The sequence below is a fragment of the Taeniopygia guttata genome, chromosome 3 (genome assembly GCF_048771995.1).
Source record: "Taeniopygia guttata chromosome 3, bTaeGut7.mat, whole genome shotgun sequence".
In the NCBI taxonomy this organism is placed as follows: domain Eukaryota; kingdom Metazoa; phylum Chordata; class Aves; order Passeriformes; family Estrildidae; genus Taeniopygia; species Taeniopygia guttata.
In genome coordinates this window covers 37413020-37430333 of record NC_133027.1, presented here as the reverse complement: position 1 = coordinate 37430333, position 17314 = coordinate 37413020, and the positions used below count along the sequence as shown (strand labels likewise).

The 17314-nt window shown below is 43.4% G+C and overlaps 1 long non-coding RNA gene across 3 annotated transcripts in view; it reads right to left on the bottom strand.

Annotated features, from left to right (window-relative positions):
- Positions 1-17314, bottom strand: part of LOC121469576 (uncharacterized) — a 117658-nt gene that overhangs the window by 25645 nt on the left and 74699 nt on the right. For 2 of the 3 annotated variants that reach the window (XR_012054953.1, XR_005979671.2), the window contains exon 2: positions 15176-15276. The exons of the other annotated variant lie outside the window; for it this stretch is intronic. This is a non-coding gene — a long non-coding RNA (uncharacterized lncRNA). The remainder of the gene's footprint in view (positions 1-15175; positions 15277-17314) is intronic. 3 annotated transcript variants of the gene reach the window in all.

Genomic DNA, 17314 nt, shown 5'->3' with positions numbered 1-17314 from the left:
CTCTCAGTCTTAAATAAGGAGGTGGCCTTTAATACTGCATTTTCACACTTGACAATAAAAAATGATTAGACTAGTTAGCATTATACATGAACTGGGAATAGCTGTAAGCCTAATAAGGCTAGGAACATCCCTAAGGTTTTTATCTATGGCTGCTTTTTAGGAATGATTTTTAAAGGAATTACTTCTCCTACCATGTAGGCCATAAGCTTTTCACATTGCTACCAAAACATGGAAAATAATGCATGCATCAAGGCTGGTGTAAAATGGGTACCCAGAAGGCTGCTGGTTGTGCTGAATTGTCATACCAAATACATAAGAAAAATGGGCTTTTCTTTGCTGCAGAATTTTGGTAGCCCACACTTTTTGGTAGAAGGGTTGTTAACACTGTGCAGAAGCCCATAGGCATATCTCTAGCCCTGTGGATCCCAGATCCTCACCATCTCCCCCAAAATCTAGACAGCTGTGGAAATCAGCTGTTTTTGTCAATTCTTGGAGCTCATTGAAGGGTGTATAGAAACTGAATCAATTAGTGAGAGATGGGAGATGCTTCTGTGCTGGACTATGACTGCTATTTTGATAGCAGCACTGGGTTTGCAAGGCTGCCTCTGTCTAGGTGCTAAACCAGTCTACAAGGTACCAGTTTATTCTATCCATTGATAGAACACTAAAAATGATGTGTGGGATGCCCCAAACAGATCTCACAGGGATTGTACCTTCACAGGCCATGCCTTCAAATATTCACTAGTGGCTATTTTTACCTTGTAGCAGAGCAGATCCAAGTGTGCCAAGCCGAGAGAGCCTTAAGATCCCTACATTTTAAGACAGACATAAGATGTAGAAAAAGTTTCTTTTAAAACTGTCTTTATTAAATCACAGCCAAGCATTTCTGAAGATGCTTGGAAAGAACAGAAGGCTTGAGTACTGCCTGGACTGACTCTGTCCAAGCAAGGAGAGGAGGAAAGTTTTGGGTCAGCTCTTTCCACAGCACTGGTTGATAATGCTTTCTACTATTGGAGATTATTGAGACAGGGTTAAGAGTTTTATTTAGTAAGTCTTTACTCCTTCGTTTATTTTGGTGTGTTTTTTCCTGGAAGATTAAAGTAGAAAGCAGTGGTCCTAGAGTGAATAAATACATCATATTAACCAGAAACTAGAAAGGCTTCATACCTCATCAGCCTTTAAAGTCCTGTTGCACAAATACAACAAGTCTTTGAGAGGAATAGTGTGGATTTTTTGTCCAGTTGCCATACAGAAGGGAGCTGAGAAGTGGGCCTGGATCTGACTGTGATCCTGCCGAAAACCTGGATGGGGAAGAAGGGACCCACTGATTCTCTCAGGGCAGGTGGGCAGGGGATGCCAGGTCTCAGGGGCATGCTGGCCTCCAGAGAGCACTAACAGGGAGGAAAGGTCCTGGGCTGTCAAAAATAAATTTTCAGGATCTGACTGCTAAGCTATTGCTTGGTCTTAAATTGATTAAACCGGAGGCCCTTGAGGATTTAGAGAGCCCTTTCTCCATGGAAGAAAATGCTCACTACAATTACTCATTGGTACACTGTAGGCAAAGAGTGATAAAAGGCACGGAGTGATCTTCCTGTAGCAGGCAACAGGTTTTTGATGTACTTGTTATAAGCCTCTGGTCCCTCTATGAACTCAGGGTTAATTTAGGAAGGAATTAATCTTTTGCACAGGGGTACCAATAGTGGCTTTGGGCAAGGCTTTATAGATCTGCAGATATCTGTGTGGACGTGGTAGAACACCAAAACATTCCCTTCCTCCTGAAGGGAAAAAAGGCCATGTTTGAGAGAAGCCCCACTCCGGACTGTCCCAGACTATGTCCCAGCCCTGCCATGGCACATCCCGGCACTGCCAGCCCTGCCTGTCCCTGCCCACCCCTGGGGCTCCCCTGACCTCTGGAGCCCTGGACCCCATGTCACCCCCCGGCCACCAGCCCCTGCCCCATCAGCACTGCAGTGGGGCAGTCTCCAGCTCCCCCCTGCCCTGCCCTGCTGGCCGTGGGCCCCCTGAGCCAAGCCCACCCACAGGGGCACACCCCAGCTCCTGGTGGTGACATCCCAGCTACAGGGTCCCCTGGCTACTTTCTGTCATCACAGTTCTCCTGCTGTGCTGAAACCTCCCAAGTCAGGGAAGAAGTACCTGGCTAGGTTGGGAATGCCATCGTCCATTACATTTCAAGCACAAGACTTTTCTCTGAGAGCTGGTTGCTAATTTGAGACAAGTTGTTAATGAGGTGCAGGCATGTACCCTCAGCCAACTATCTTGTACCGTTTTGCTCCCTGGAATTAGGTGTGGCATTCACTTCCAGCACCCCTGAAGGCAGTGTGCTGGGGTTTCAGGTTTAAGCATGCTGGGCGTGAACTAACAAGGCAGCAGCATTGCTACATCTGCTCCATCTGGAGCTGTATGATAGTGATTCACTTTTATTTCCCCCCTACAGCTTCAGCTACTGGAAATAAAGGGGTGTAAAGAACGTCATTCCTTGTCATTGTGGCTACAGAAAATCCTGGAAATGCAGCAGAGAGTACATGTAGTTTTGAGAATCAGGAACTGAAACAAACAAAACTGTGCAACATTTATTAATAAATTTCAGTTAAGTCTCCCTGGTTTTAAGCCCAGTTACATGATTTCTCTAGGGGGATGCAGGAGGAAAGTGAATTTATGACTGTTGAATGTTTGAGCCTGTCAGAATTGTATTGAGTACTACAAAAAAATGGAAGGCTAGAAATAAATTTGGGTGTGAATAAGCTGTTTCCTCCACAGGTCTGGTTTACACTGGCAGGGTGTGCTTAACGGTTGACTGGAGAAAAAAAAAATGTGTCAGACAGGATGGTTTCTTACAAGCTCCTCAGGGAATTTAAACACAAGCTCTGTTCTTCTTCCCTTTAATTCACCCTCTGGTCACCAGCAAAATAATTTAGATTCAAGCTTTCAGTTTAGGAGAATTACTGGTAGAAGGGGAAGGGTTAATTTGTTTACTTGGGGTGGTTTTCTGTTTATTTTGTTTTACTTTTTTAAGCCCTGATGTGAATTATCCGTTTTGGCAAGTGAATGAGAACAGTTGCATGTACTTGGTATTTTCTGTCACATACACTATTATTAGTAAGAAACACATTTCCTTTTGGGGCGCTAAGGACAAAAATAAGGCTGTTCACATCACCACCCCCCCTTATTAACTCTGTTAAAGCAATTGTTCTGGCATTTAAGAGAACTGGTAAATGCATTTGTTCAGCAGTAAATGTGATGCATTCAATGTTCTTTTCACATAAAGAAGAAAACAGGGGCTTTTAAGCACAGGGAATATAATAGCCAAGCTTTGGTAATGATTTCTAATATTTTAAAGAGAGAAGAGGGGAAAGAGATCTCATTTACTTGTTTCAGTGTGAAGGAAAGGGAACAGCTCTATTATCCAAACTCTCCTCTGGAGCTTTCAGTGCTATTTGGTGCACATTTTCCCTCCATGTGTAGACAGATCGGCCTGCAGTGACAGCTCACTGGTCTGTGCCTTGGACTTTGTGTGCAATATGGACAGGCTTACTTCACCATCCAAGCACAAGGACAGGACATGTCTCCGTAGCACAAAGTTTATCCACTTGTAGGGCAGGATACCTTTTCTAAGAATGAATCCTACCATAATGCCCAGATGCTGTTGGGCTCTTTTCTTTGGTCAACAGTGCTATCATCAGTCATAACAACATGGTGGGTAATCTTGCTGAGTACCCAAGCAACTCAGATCATGGGTTGCTGAAATTTCCTTCCTTTCAAGGTGCTTTCCTCAGTGGCATTGGCTTTAAATTTGGCCCAAATTAGGCTAGTTTGAAACTGTTGTGGTATTTTCCAACTCTATCACACTTCCTTTTCCACTAATACTGATTCAACAGAATTCTTTGACTCTCCAGAACAGACTTCTGGTGCTCATCCCTCACTACTTGTCACTTATCTACTTGTCTCCATTTGTTGTGGAGAAAGTTGGTGGTTCTAAATCCAAGCAGGGATTTAATGTTGCCTCTCAATATTGAGAGGAATGAAATGCAGTGGTGCAAAGTGCTACAGTAATCGATGTACAGGACACTTGTTTACTTTTTTTTAAAACCAGAAATGCCCAAGCAGCTGGTAGTGATAGCAAGCAAAATGCCTCTTTCTGGCTGATGGGGACACAAAAGTCATACAGATAAAGCAAAGAGATAGAGAATTTTACTTTACACTTAGCAATGAGGTATTTTTCTTGTCTGTTTCAAGGACTTTGGTCTTCATCCACTAGTCTTTATATATATACTAAATAGCATTTAACAAGTGGCTTTTAAAATAGGGTGAACTTTTGCAAGGGGAGTATTTATAGAAGTAGCTATTTAGTTTGCTAGTAATTTTCGGTATTCATTTTGCTATTGCTGAATATACAGAACAGGATTATTCAGCCACATTACCCAGCTGCTTCTGTTTGATAACACAATAATATTGTGAGGCAAGTGTCTTTCCACGGTAATGACTCTGATGTCATGATTCATGCGATGTCACAGGTATGAAGAAGTGGGATCTGTGAGAAAGAGCTGGTTTTGAGACAGAAAAGCCCAAAATATAAATGTCTTACATTATTAGTCAAATGATATATTAAAATGCAATTCAATTAATGAATATTGCAAGACATTAATTTTCTGTGATGCACTTGAAAAATGCTTCCTGATATTGGAGTTCACAAAAACACAATAGTATCTTATTAAAAGAAGCTGTGATACTTTTTCCAACTATTCTTTTCCTATGGATGAAACTTGGAGATGCCAGAAGTTTACAGAAGAAGGTGATATATTACAGTGCCTAGCAAAGAATATGCTTTGGAAGTGGGATTGGGATTTTTTCACTTAACTTTCTGGTAGTTGCCAGCTGAAACTGGATATGCAGTTTCATTTGGAAGTTCTCTGACCTCTTCAACAGCTGGGACTTACAGAATTGTAAACTTTACACATATTTGGATAAGATTTTTCTAGCACTGCATCTCCGTGGAACTACAATGAAGCCATGCAAGGGAATATTCAGAAATGTAGGTTTTAAGTCAGGTGTACAAACCATTATCACTAGATGTTCAGTGCGTGTTTTTTGTAGAAGTCCTGTAACATGGTTTGAGTAGAACTAACCCAAAATGCTATTTGTTCTTCTCTTCAGAAGTCTACTCAGATAATGTACCATTTCTCTATCTCAGTAAGGGGAAAAATCTCTTGAGCTGGACTTGTGCATCACACAGCTGGCTCCGAACTCTGTGCTGGATAATAGGCAACTTGCTTCTCTTTCATTTGCGGCTGACGACTGGGACTTTTCACTCTCTGTGACAATGTACATCAGGCCAGCCTCCTTGGTCGTGCATTGACCAGCCTCAGCTGGCATTTGGAATCCAGTACAGGGCAGAGACTATGCCAAGACCTTGCTGGTGGGCATCTCAACATCCAGCAAAGCAGCCTGTTCAGAGGCACACTTCCAGGACATAGCCTTCACCAATGTAGATGCTGCCGATTTCGACACCCAATAATTTGGTGTTTTGAGCTGATACCTTAAAGTCTGGTTTGTACTTTGGAATTCTGTTGTAATGTTCCATATCTTCTGTTTGGTTCTCCCCAGCCTGTTAATAATATCCCAGTCCTGTTTATGCAGGTGACACACGTGTGTGTGTGATCAGCTGGTAATAAGCCAAATGGTCTCCACTGACAGCAACATCTACTTTTATCTTTCTCCATTGGTGGAGCAGCACATGAGCTGCTATACAGGAGAGTGTCACTTCATATGAAGGGAAATATGCTGGGGAAAATTCATTTTGGATTTATGTTTAGAATATCCACAGATGTCTGCTCAAATTTTCCATTTTGTAAAGTCTTGTAGTCAGGCTGAAAATGTAGCTGCAGCTGTGATCAATGGGCAAACTCATAGATATTTTATCCCTTGGATCAAGAGTATGGACAGGGCAAAAAAAATACCAGGAAATTTATAACAGCAAAACTCAAATGTAGAAAGGCAGCTGTTAAATATTTCCTGGTATTTTTAAACTGAGGATCTTCTTCAGCAAGGTCTCCATTAACACAAAGTCCTCCAGTGCTATGGATCAACCAACTTGCTCCACCAGCAAGAGTTTTGGTATAACTGTGAATGCAAATAACTGAGAGGAGGTTGATACCTGAAAAGTATATCTGGAGGTGGCAGCACTCATTCAATCTGACCAAGAAATGATCACTAAAAGCAAGAAGAAATTATGGCCTTGGAGAGTCTGCAAGAATTGGCTGGGACAAGCTGTGATGTGCTTCAGACTCTCAGGCTAACCCCACACGGAGCAGCTAGAGCTTGAGATGGCAGAGGGAGCCTGCCTCTGGGATACTCCATGGCTCACTGCTGGACAGGCAGCACACAACACCACGGGTAACCTGCATGAGGCCAGCACTCCTCGAATTACAAGGCAGAGAGAAGCACTGCCAGTGTTGAGTTTTCCGGGAAAATGGAAACAGGTAAGTGAGGAAAGCACAAAGTCAGCTTTAGGTCAGCTCTGCAGAGGAAAAAGAACACAATAGGGAGCTTTTTTTTTTTTTTTTTTTCACAATAGCTGATCCTCAAGATGTTTTTAATCATTTTCTATCCACTCAGACAGAGAAAGTTATCTGTGAAACTGCTACAAATATTTGAAAAGTGTTGCACTGCCCTTGAAATGAGCAGTATGTTTTTAACTGATACTGTACAGAGAAGGTGAAGGCCTAACATAGTCTGTGATTGATCTAAGGTTTCCCAGTCAATCTTGCAATTTCAGGGAAGATAAAATAGCAGCTTGTTATCTGTAACAAAGAAATTTGCCCCAAACCCTTAAATTCCAAGACAGTAAGAGTGGGAAACAAAGAAGTACAACTGTGAAGATAATTAACCCTTGACAACAAAACAAAAATTTCTTGCACAAAGCATAGCTGCCTAGCTCACATTGAGGCTTAGGGCAAAAGTTAATACTCCAATAGTTGACTTATAGATTATCTGAAATATCTTATCATAAAAGAAAAAAGCAAGTCCCAAACCCAAAGGCCACAAAAACACATCATGGAGCTCCCGAAGTATGGAAAAAGCATGGGACATGACTAAGACCCAGAGACTGAAAGCAAACATCCAGGAGCTGCAATGGCTTTCTTGTCTTGCCTGAACATGCAGGTATCAGAAGTCATGAATCAGAAGTCATGAGCATTTGGATGCCTTCAGTGGGATTCCTTTTTGCTCTACTCTTTATTTTCTCCTTCACACATGTGAGGGAGGAGAAGTTGTTTCCAGTGACCCTCTTTGCTTTTGCCCTGGTGCCAGAAGCAAACCCTGGTATCCTGCATGGTGAAATACAACAGGATGGAGACATACACATCGCTAGAGGGACTGAGTGACATCTCTTGCCCTGGTTGCATTCCTGTTAAGTCCCAATGCCATAGGACTTGCCTGGGTTGATGCTGCTCTTTAGTGGTGCCAGACGCTTTTCTGGATGTGACTGTGATTTCTGAACACTGTCACTGACAAAGTATGAATATAAATGATGTCAACAGAGAATGTGCCAGGTCCTGTTTGCTCAGAGGTGTTCTTCTTAATAGTGTTTGAGGAGATGCTAAATGGATTGACCTGAAACCAAGAGCTGTACCAAGAATGTCCTAGACAGCTTGCTGGGAACAAGGACACAGGCATTACACATAGTTTTACTGGGACAAAGAGGAATTTTCAGATGTACTCTCAGAAAAAGGATAAATTTTATTCCCACTGAGGGTTTATTAAAGATGGGTGTAAGAGTAAGTTATAAAATGTGAGAAATGTATTGATGTTAATAGTGGGAGGTAATATGTATCAAGTGTTGAGTCCCTTTCAAGGAACACCATTACTGGAGTGGCTGGGGATCAAAACTAGTGAGAAGTGTTTGAGGATATCTTCCAAGAGATTGAGTGACATTTATCCTACTGCTCACTATTAGATAAAATGTTGAGAATCCCCTGGATTGTCAGTTCAGCAAAAGTTACCTTCAACTTCAGGTAAAAAAAAGGAATGTAAGGAAGGTGCATTGATCTAGTACTAACTGCTGGGGTAAGAACAGGAGAAATAAGCCTTTTTGAAAGAAAAAAAAAAAAAAAACCCAAAATAATAATAAAAAACCCCAAACAAAAACAATAAAACCCCCCCACTAAATCCCCCAAGAAACCCAAGGAAAATTGTATAGCAATATCAAGAGCTGCTGAGATATAGCAGTGTTACCAAACCCCAGAAACCAAAAATGGTGATCAGGTTGAGAGGAGCTCTTGACCGAATAGGGGGATTTACCTCAAATACTCTGCCTACAACTCTCTGAACTGAGAATGTTTCAAGTCCCTGTTAATTTCAGTGCAAAAATTCAGGGGGAAAGAAGTAGTTTGATGACAGAAAAATGCTGGTGAATAGGACTGTTAAAATTGGAATTTATAATCTCTGAATGTATGATTAGCATGCAAAACCAAACATATGCCACAATTTATAGCTTCCATCCTATCCAAGACTCTCTTGAGCAGATGACATGATACCAAGGACCAGAACTAAAGTGCTGATTCTGTGTTCCTGTGTACATGTTAGATTATTGTCAGAAAGAAATTAAACAGAAACAATCCAGGGGCTTTGTATCTCTCCCCTCCCAGGCAGTAACTCAGTAATTAGGCTGACCAAAGGATTTTCTGCCTGCCCTTCTGTCTCACTGGGTTGTGGCTATGTTCCTGACTGTGAAATGGCTCAGTGCCAGGAGAAGCTGTGCAGAGCTTTCCCGCCCGGGGTGTGCAAAGGCTTGGTGGTGGGATTCCTATCCATGGATGCTGCAGAAGGTAGGTTCATGATCCTCAAATCCTAGAGCACCTCTCCAGCCCAACAATCAGTATCTGTGCTCAAGGGAAGCCTAGGGTCAGAGGAATCTGCTAGTTCTAGGGGGGCAGAACTGGAAATTATTAGCAGTCTGAACACAGATTCTGTGAAAGAAGACCTGAATCCTGTTATGTGTGCAGCATGACTGGTGGCCAAATGAAGAGTGAGGAAAGTGAAGTGTGAGCATTTTCATATGTAGTGGGGTGCAAGAGTTAGCTGCTTCTGAGATTTACTGGATTATCTGGAAATGAAACAATATCTGGTACAAGGCAGAAATAGAACTGAAACTGTTTAGAAAAATAACAAAATCCTGTTTGTTGTTTTTCTTTCTAAGACAAGTCTGTTGTTTAAGGACAGTGATTCTAAACATATGACAGAGAAAATAGCATTCGGAAAGCAGTTGTATGCTCAAAATATCCATGCTTAAAAATGTAGTAATTTCATATACTGCTTTGGTTTGGATTGTTTGACAGAGGCATAAAGTTAGATTTGCCGGGGCCTTAGGTTACTTATATGAACATTTTATTTGCATGTACAGTTAAGCCCCAAATATACTTTTAAGAATACACTCATGAATTTGGGCCAAGCTCTTAAATGCAAGACAGATTTGGAATAGCATGCATGACTGCCTAGGATACCTAAGACACTGGATTAGTCATGACGTGAGATGTGCCCATATTGAGGGACTTCGAGTTTTTTAATCTTGTCAATGTAACATTTTGACTTGCATGAATCCAAAGAATGCAAAAGAAAAGTGGGACATGAAATGAACCTCTTCCAGCATCTTTATCAATGCAGTACATTTCTCCCAGCAGGCCAGAGTGTGCCTAATCAGACAAGAAAAGGCCAAGAGACTCACCAAGAGACTGCAAATCCATTAATTTGGTATCACTTGTGGGAAAAAGCTGGAAGCAATTGCAGGATTTGTTAAGCAAAAGGCTTGGCAAAGTCAATTGATTAGGGAGGTTTCAGAGAGAGCTGTTCTTGCTGAGCTGCCAAGGTAGAAGGTCCAGGAAATTTTAAAGTGTCTTGTTGGCACTATGTGAAACAGAATGGGTGCTGCCATGTAAGAAAAGCTGAAAAACTATATGAAATAGTCACTTTGGTTTTTTAAGAGAGGACAAGTATCTGATATTTCACCAGAAATCCAGTCCATTGTCTCATTTAGCTGCATTAAATCTCCAGAAAGCCCGGAGCATACAAGGGACTGACAAATGCAACTGTTGTAATAAATACTCATTACAAGTGTTAGAGTAAAGAATCTCTGTCAAGAGAAAACCTTTCCTAAGATATAACTGTTTTTAAATAGAGAGAGTTTCACTCAGCAAGCACATAACTCAGTGTTTGTCCACTTTTTTTTTTTTTGTTCCTGGTCCCCTGCACCAGCTGAAAGCTCAAAACCAGGAGAGAGCCTATGCTTTCTACAGCACCCCAAATTAAAAGCTATCCTCAATCACTCCAGGATTTCAGAAGGAATGATGATATATCTCTGATGTATTACAAAGTAGAATTGTGTCCTAATCTGCTAAAAATTGAATGGGGAGAAGGTATTACAGCAAGAATTTTCACGCAGTCAGCAATCAGATGTAAGAAAAAAAATCTGTTATAGATGGCCTCTATTTCACAGATAATGAGGTAAAGAGATCCAGGTTAGGTGTCTGGAGAGAAAGAGCTGCTCCACAGCATCTTTCCAGACACAGCATGGGGACATGGGACTAACTACAGCCTGACCACTGTGCTCTGCGAGGCAGCCAAGGGAAGAGGGTCTGTGTGACAAGAATGAGACACACAGTGAGGGGCTTTGGAGTGCTTCTGAGCAGTGCGAGCTCCATCAGTGCCGAGGCGCACTCAGAGCTGTGCCCCAGCAATCTTTGCCCCGTGTGAAGGGAGCAAGCTGGGGTCAGGTGAAGGGTGATGCTGGCCAGGCTGAGCCACAGCCAGTGACACCCCAGGCACGGCTCTGAGGGTGGCACTGCTGGGCAGGGAACCCTGGCAGGCAGGGCAGGAGCAGGGGAGCAGCCCATGGGACATCGGCGCTCGCCAGTGAAGCGAGGGGCAGCAGCTGCAGAACAGCAGGAGCAGCCATTCAGAAAAGGAATCCAGACACTTTGGGCTTTTTTTTTCTCCACAGTGACCTGGCCAGGACGCTAAGACCTGAAGAAATGGTGCCAGCTCTAAGTTGCCATCCTGTTGCTTGTTAGAAAAAACATTTAGGAAAATGAACTGCCCTTCTCTGTTGTGTAATTCTCTACCCATTCCAAATGGAAAGGGAAATGAAGGAAGGACTTACTTGTTATGTTTCAAGAAGTGCTTACATAAAAAGACAGGTTCCAAGGGAAAAAAACCAAAAGATTTCTGACATACTTGTTCTTTGTAATAGGAATACAAAAATTGGTTGCTTCCTCAGGATTCTTTGCATTTTGCTTTATACAAACAGAACAAAGGGACAGCGACTGAGCTATTGAAAAAAACAAGTTTGGTTTCTCCCCACGGAGGAGAAGAAAGAAACTGAGAGAAGTTTGTGCTCCTCGTGATGACAAAAGACAATGTAACTTATATGCTGATCTGTGGGACTTGTAGTTCTGACAACAGAAAGGTCAGCTATAAAAACTCCTAAAATAAGCAAAATAATTATCATCCTTCCTCAGGGGCACTATGAAACCCTCACACATTTATCAGTGAGAACAAAACTTGGACGTTTCTGCTCGGGCTAAGGCGGCACAACTACAGCTGCCAGTGGTGGACTTCTGGCAAGATCCACGGACTGGCGATGCTGCGTGTGGGAGGTGGAGGAGAGGAGAGGAGGTGCCTTCATGCTGAATGCGGTGTGTGGAGCGTGTGAGGGGCACGTGAAGTTCCCTGGTGGCTTCGAGCTGCCAGCCTGGATGCAGGTAGGGGAACGGGGCACGTAATCTCATGGAAGGCGACCTGTGCAAGAACTGTGATTAGTTGTCCCTCCTTGGCCTATTTGAAAGGGAGGATTGGTCAAGACTAGCCACTCCCAGCCTGGAGAAATGTCTCTGGGACTGCCTCTCCCTGTCCCTGAGGAGTGTGTCCTGCCCTTTTCCCCTCACAGGCACAGTTAATTATCTTTCAGCCAGTTTAATGAGCTGAATCAGTTCACCCAGGGCAGACTGAGAGCAAGAGCTGATTTGAGAGAAGCAGGGCAGAGAGGAGGAGAGGAGTAGGGAGAGGGACTGTCCTTTAGGCATGCCAGTGAGCAGCTGGAGTCTGCTGATCCCCCCGCAGTAAACCTCACCCACATCAGTGGGTAGCCAGTGCTTCAGACTGGCTGGGGGACTCTCACCTTCTCACATTTCTCTTGTTGAAAATAGCTGCCTTCCCTGGAGCATATCCTGCTGCCTATGTGCCAGGTCAGGTTGTCAGAGAAAAAAGGCCTGAAATCCCATGCCCCAGTAAACTAGACCAGTTTAGCCGATGTATCCATAGGCATGGGCTGGCCCGTGACCAAAATCACCTAAAATGTTTCCTGTGCATTGGCACCTGCCCTTGGGTGCTGCTTACTTCTCTGAGGAAACAGCTGACATCTCCCCAAGAAACAGAAGCATCACAATGGCATTCTAATTTCTGGTAGCAGAGGTTTTGCATGCACTAAAAAAAGGCATAACCATCATGGCTTACTTATAGCCTTGGGAGGAGGGTTTGGCAGGGATAAAATCTCTGCAAAAAGTCTTTTGGAAGCGACCCCTCCTCTCTGTGCTGCTCACAGTCTTGGCACTGTCCAGATCACGACTCTTGGCTGTAATCCAAATTTCTCCTGGATGTGCTTATTGAATCTCCTCCCCTTCTTTTCCCCAGTGTGTTTGGAAGACAAAGCCACACAATGGGGTTTAGTGAAAGAGTTTCTTATTTTACCCCAAGAGCTAGCTCCCGGGGGATGAAAGAACATCCACACCCTTTAATTATGATTAGTTGCTGCCTTTCAGTTTTGAAGACCTAGCCTTGATGCCACATTTTCCAGAGCCCCATGGTGGGCTGCAATCAGTTCTGGACAGGCCTTTTGGCAAATGCGCCAGTGCAGTATCTCCTTGGGAGATTTTTTTGCTTTTGCAATTTGTCAGGAGTTGTGGACATACTTCCAAGCCTTCTGTTGGCAGAGTGGTGCATATGTTTAGTAAGAAGTATGTTTGTGTGGTTATAGTAAATTAATATATACCTAAAGAACAAGGATGTAGTAAGATCAGTAAATTTTAAGGTGAAGTATCCAGTCTCAGTTTTCAGGAGAACATATTCCTTGGGAGTCTGTAAGGATTTGGCAGGCTCAATAAAGTGCCTTCAAAGCATGTGAATGAAATGGTAGCTGTATCTTGAACAAGAGAATCTAATTTTAAACATGACGTTTTGACATTCTCTCTGCACATCAATGCTTCGTGGTTCCTGAAGAGAAACTCATCAATCTGGGTTGACAATTATATGGGAAACCTCACAGGAAGCAGATTTTAAGAAAAGGGTATATGGATTAGTGATTTGAGATGCAGAAAGTATAGGGGAAGCAGCTAAGCTGGATCCTTGAAGAGTGTGAATTATTTAAATATCAGTTAGCAGGATCACAGAGGACAGATACAGGATGATATTGCTCTTAACAAAAGTTGCCTGAATATATCCAATCAGCATGTTTGACACTGGGCAGGGGAAAGCTGTGAATGGAAAACTTGTGCTGCAGCTGGTTCAGTGCAGATCCTTTGTGGAGAAGACAACAGCTCCTCAGCTGGATGGATGGGTGGGTGGAGGGAAGGATTCAATCAGTTCCCTTAGCTCCAGGTGTGCCTGCTGAAACTGTCTCTCGAGGGAGAGTATCTCTGTGTTGGGGCAATGTTAAAAATGGTTTTGGAGTCCCACATCCATATATAGCTAAACAATACTGCTAGATAAAGGCAACTTGTCAAAGCACATTGCATTTTCACCTTCCTAAGACCATTATTTCCAGCTGATCCTGTCTAAAATAAGAAATAAAATCAATAAATCCCAGATCCATGTAATCTATTTCTAAAATGTAATGGAACCTCATCAGTAATGTCTGGTAATTTGCTATCAGCTTGGTCAAGGACAGACAAATTACTTAATTACACGTAACAGTTATTCCGTAAAGACTTAGGAAAACACGGATAAACGTAACTAATCCCTCTTTATTTATTCCCTGCAAACAAAAGCCTAAGGGCTTCTGGAGAGGAAAAAAAAAAAAAGAAAAGAAAAAAAAGAAGAAGAAGCTGTGCAATTAACATAATTAGGGACGGCTGTCGCTCAAGCCGCGCCGCAGCCCCAGGGCGGCTCCGTGCGCTGCCCCTGCAATGCGGCGCTGCTGCCACCGGGCGGCGCCGTGCGCGGGCCCAGCCTCCGGGCGGGGCCGCTCCCGGGGCCGCTCCCTATCCCGGGACCGCTCCCGGGGCCGCTCCTTATCCCGGGGCCGCTCCTTATCCCGGGGCCGCTCCCTATCCCGGGACCGCTCCCGGGGCCGCTCCTTATCCCGGGGCCGGCTGTGCCTGGGAGCTGTAGCACAGGCAGGGTCACGCGTGTTTAGAGGCCAAGAGTCAAAGGAGAACTCTGCCAACCTCACGGTCTGACTCGTTAGAAGACGCAAGGAAAGTTGCCCCGCAGTGCCCCCATTGCGCCTTCCGCGGGCCGGCTGGATAGATGGAGGGAGAGCCAACCAATTCCCGTAGCTCCAGCCAGCTTTAGGTGTGCCTGCTGAAACTATCTCCAGTGCGAGCACATCTGTGTGTTGAGGCGACCTTGGAAATCGTCCTGGAGTCCCATATCCACAGTAGCTACATGTTGAACATCCACTGCTTCCTAGTTTCATGCCAAAACAGTTTATCTTTACTTTAGAATAAAATATGATTGCAATCAGGAGAGACAAAGCATCAGATGACTTCGCATTTTCCTTCCTTGACTGGCTGCATTTCTCCAGGTGATGTCTTTCCTTTTAAAGAAAATCACCAGCAATTTGTGGGAAATAGGGTCTGTGCTCTTCACATCAAAACAAGAGGAGTTTTCACTGAACTGCTGCCTGATCAGGATTAAAAGATCATGCCGCTGAAGTTAGCTATGCTTCATTCTGCAGCCATCTCTGGTTTGCATCTTGGCAACCTCATCTATCCCCTGGGGCAGGATCTGTGATTCCTGAAGGTACAGTAGGTGACCCATGCTTCACATCATGCTCTCTCCACGGAAAAAAAATGTCTTATGAGCAGTGGGTGTTTGTTAGTTACTATCCAAATTCTGAAAGGATCTTCAGGTTGAAGGGAAGCTTGTGGAATGCCAAGGAAAGCCTTACCTCTGCACTGAGTGAAGGAAGCCTCTCAGCTCCCAGTCTTCCTGGTTGTGAACACAGGTAACTCCTCCTTGATGGACACACTCTTAAGTTCCCTTTACAGACTACAGAAACCAAAAAAAGACACAGAGCAATGAATGTTCTGACTGCTGAATGTTAGAACATAATCACAGGAACAAAAAAAAAAAAAAAAAAAAGGCAAGAAAAGTCAAAGCAGCCCCTCTGGAGGAAAAAAAAAAGAGAACCAAACAAGAGACTATAATAAATTCTGACCAAAAGACAAAAAATAAAACCCATGGAACACAAGAGATGAAGAAAAAAGCAGCCTGATTCTATTAACCAAGTATTAACACCCCTGGCTAAAGAAACCCTGCAAAAAGGAAGGATTAACATTTTCAATAAAGAGGACCAGATATTGCAGTGCTAATCATCAGCACACTCCACTGACAGAAGAATAGAAAATAATGTTCTTAATAGTGTGAAAAAGAACAGGAGGTACACAGGCAAAGAATCAGAGGTTGCTGCTGGTAAATGGCAAATCACTTGTTTAGGAAAAGGCATCACAAATAGGGGAAGTCTCTGCAAGAAATAGTAACTTGGCAAATTGTCCCAGCACCTCTGTGTCTGGCTGGCTGAGCTGCTGTTCTGCTGGTGGAAAGCGCTTTGGCACTAAGCATCAAAGCCATGTTTTGCATTGCAATTTTCTGGTCACCATTTTTTCAAAAATAGACCTCAAATGTCCTACACATTGCATAATCTTGCAAAAAAACCATCCCAATTTACTGAGTAGCTCTGAAGTGTAATGCTTTGTGTTCTTGTGCTGCCTGTCATTACAGGAGCAGCCTGCCTGTTACGCTAAGGTGCATGTGGAAAGACGGGAATTGTGTTGTGTGATTTAGTGTAAACAGTCACAGTCTCTTTACAACCGAGTCTGCTTGAAGTAGCTATTTAGCATTGGCCTCTAGAAGCTGAGCAGGACTGAGCCATTCCCATCCCTACAGAGCAGCTTGCCAGGTATTACAGGTAAGGAAATTCTAGGTGGGGATCTCAACTCAGAAGGAGGGCTGAGGGTGCTGAGGAGGGCAGCTGAAGGCTTTAGGCTTCTTTTTGCTGCCACCCTTGTTAGCACTGCATTTCTCTGTGATAGTCAGTGGGATCCAGACACTTTGGATATCTGGAGCTATGTGCATTTTGTGCTGCTTGGGTGCTGTAAAGCTGATGTGGCTCTATGCATACATTAAGCTCGGTATCATACAGCGTGTGATCAAACCTGTTTCTCCTTCCAAAAGCCTCCTCAGAGAAATTTAGTTCTTACACATGCCATGAAGAGAAAACTTGGGTTCAGATAAAACACATCATTTTTGGCTACCACAGAACTGGACCTATAAGTTACTTTTAACTTCTTTCATGAGATGATAAAATAATGGGGACAGGGTTTTGCTCTTTCCCTGTTTTCATGCCACACTCCAGTACATCTGGGGCCTGTGAGTGCTACATATGACATACAACATGATTGAATATAACCAAGAATCCTCTTGCTCCCTACCCTAAAATGCCTACAGAGCCAAATAACATTCATGTTGTACACAGGTAGCATTTTGTCCATTTTTGAGTGGCAGTTCTTTGGAGAACAATGCAGATACACACAGTGTTAGATTCCCCCACATTTACAGACTCAAGGAGAAAAACTGTGCTCTCTTGAGACTTCCAGGGCATTTAAGCAGGCAGAATTTAATTACTGACAGCATAAAAGGATGTTCTCTGAGCTTCTTGGAACAAGAACGAAGAAGCAGGAGCAGGACCAGGAGCGCAGACAACCCACATGTTTACTCAGAGGGCTCCTTCCCAAGTTTGCTGAATCATGAACATCTCTGACGCAGGGAATTCTCTCCCTGCTGCTTGTTTCAATCTGTGCTGTGTTAGGGTACAGAGCTCTGGTTTACAATGTGTTTTGATTTGGCTGGGGGTGAAAGGTTCTCAGTTTTAAGTATCTTTTTTTTCCCCCATTAACCCATACAGTGTCACAGAGTCCACTTTATTCTCAGAATTTCATTCCTGGATGCAGTGTCTGAGGGTTCTCTGAAGTTTCCTCAGGGGCCCTTCAGTTCACAAGAACACTGTTACCAAGAGATTAAATGAATT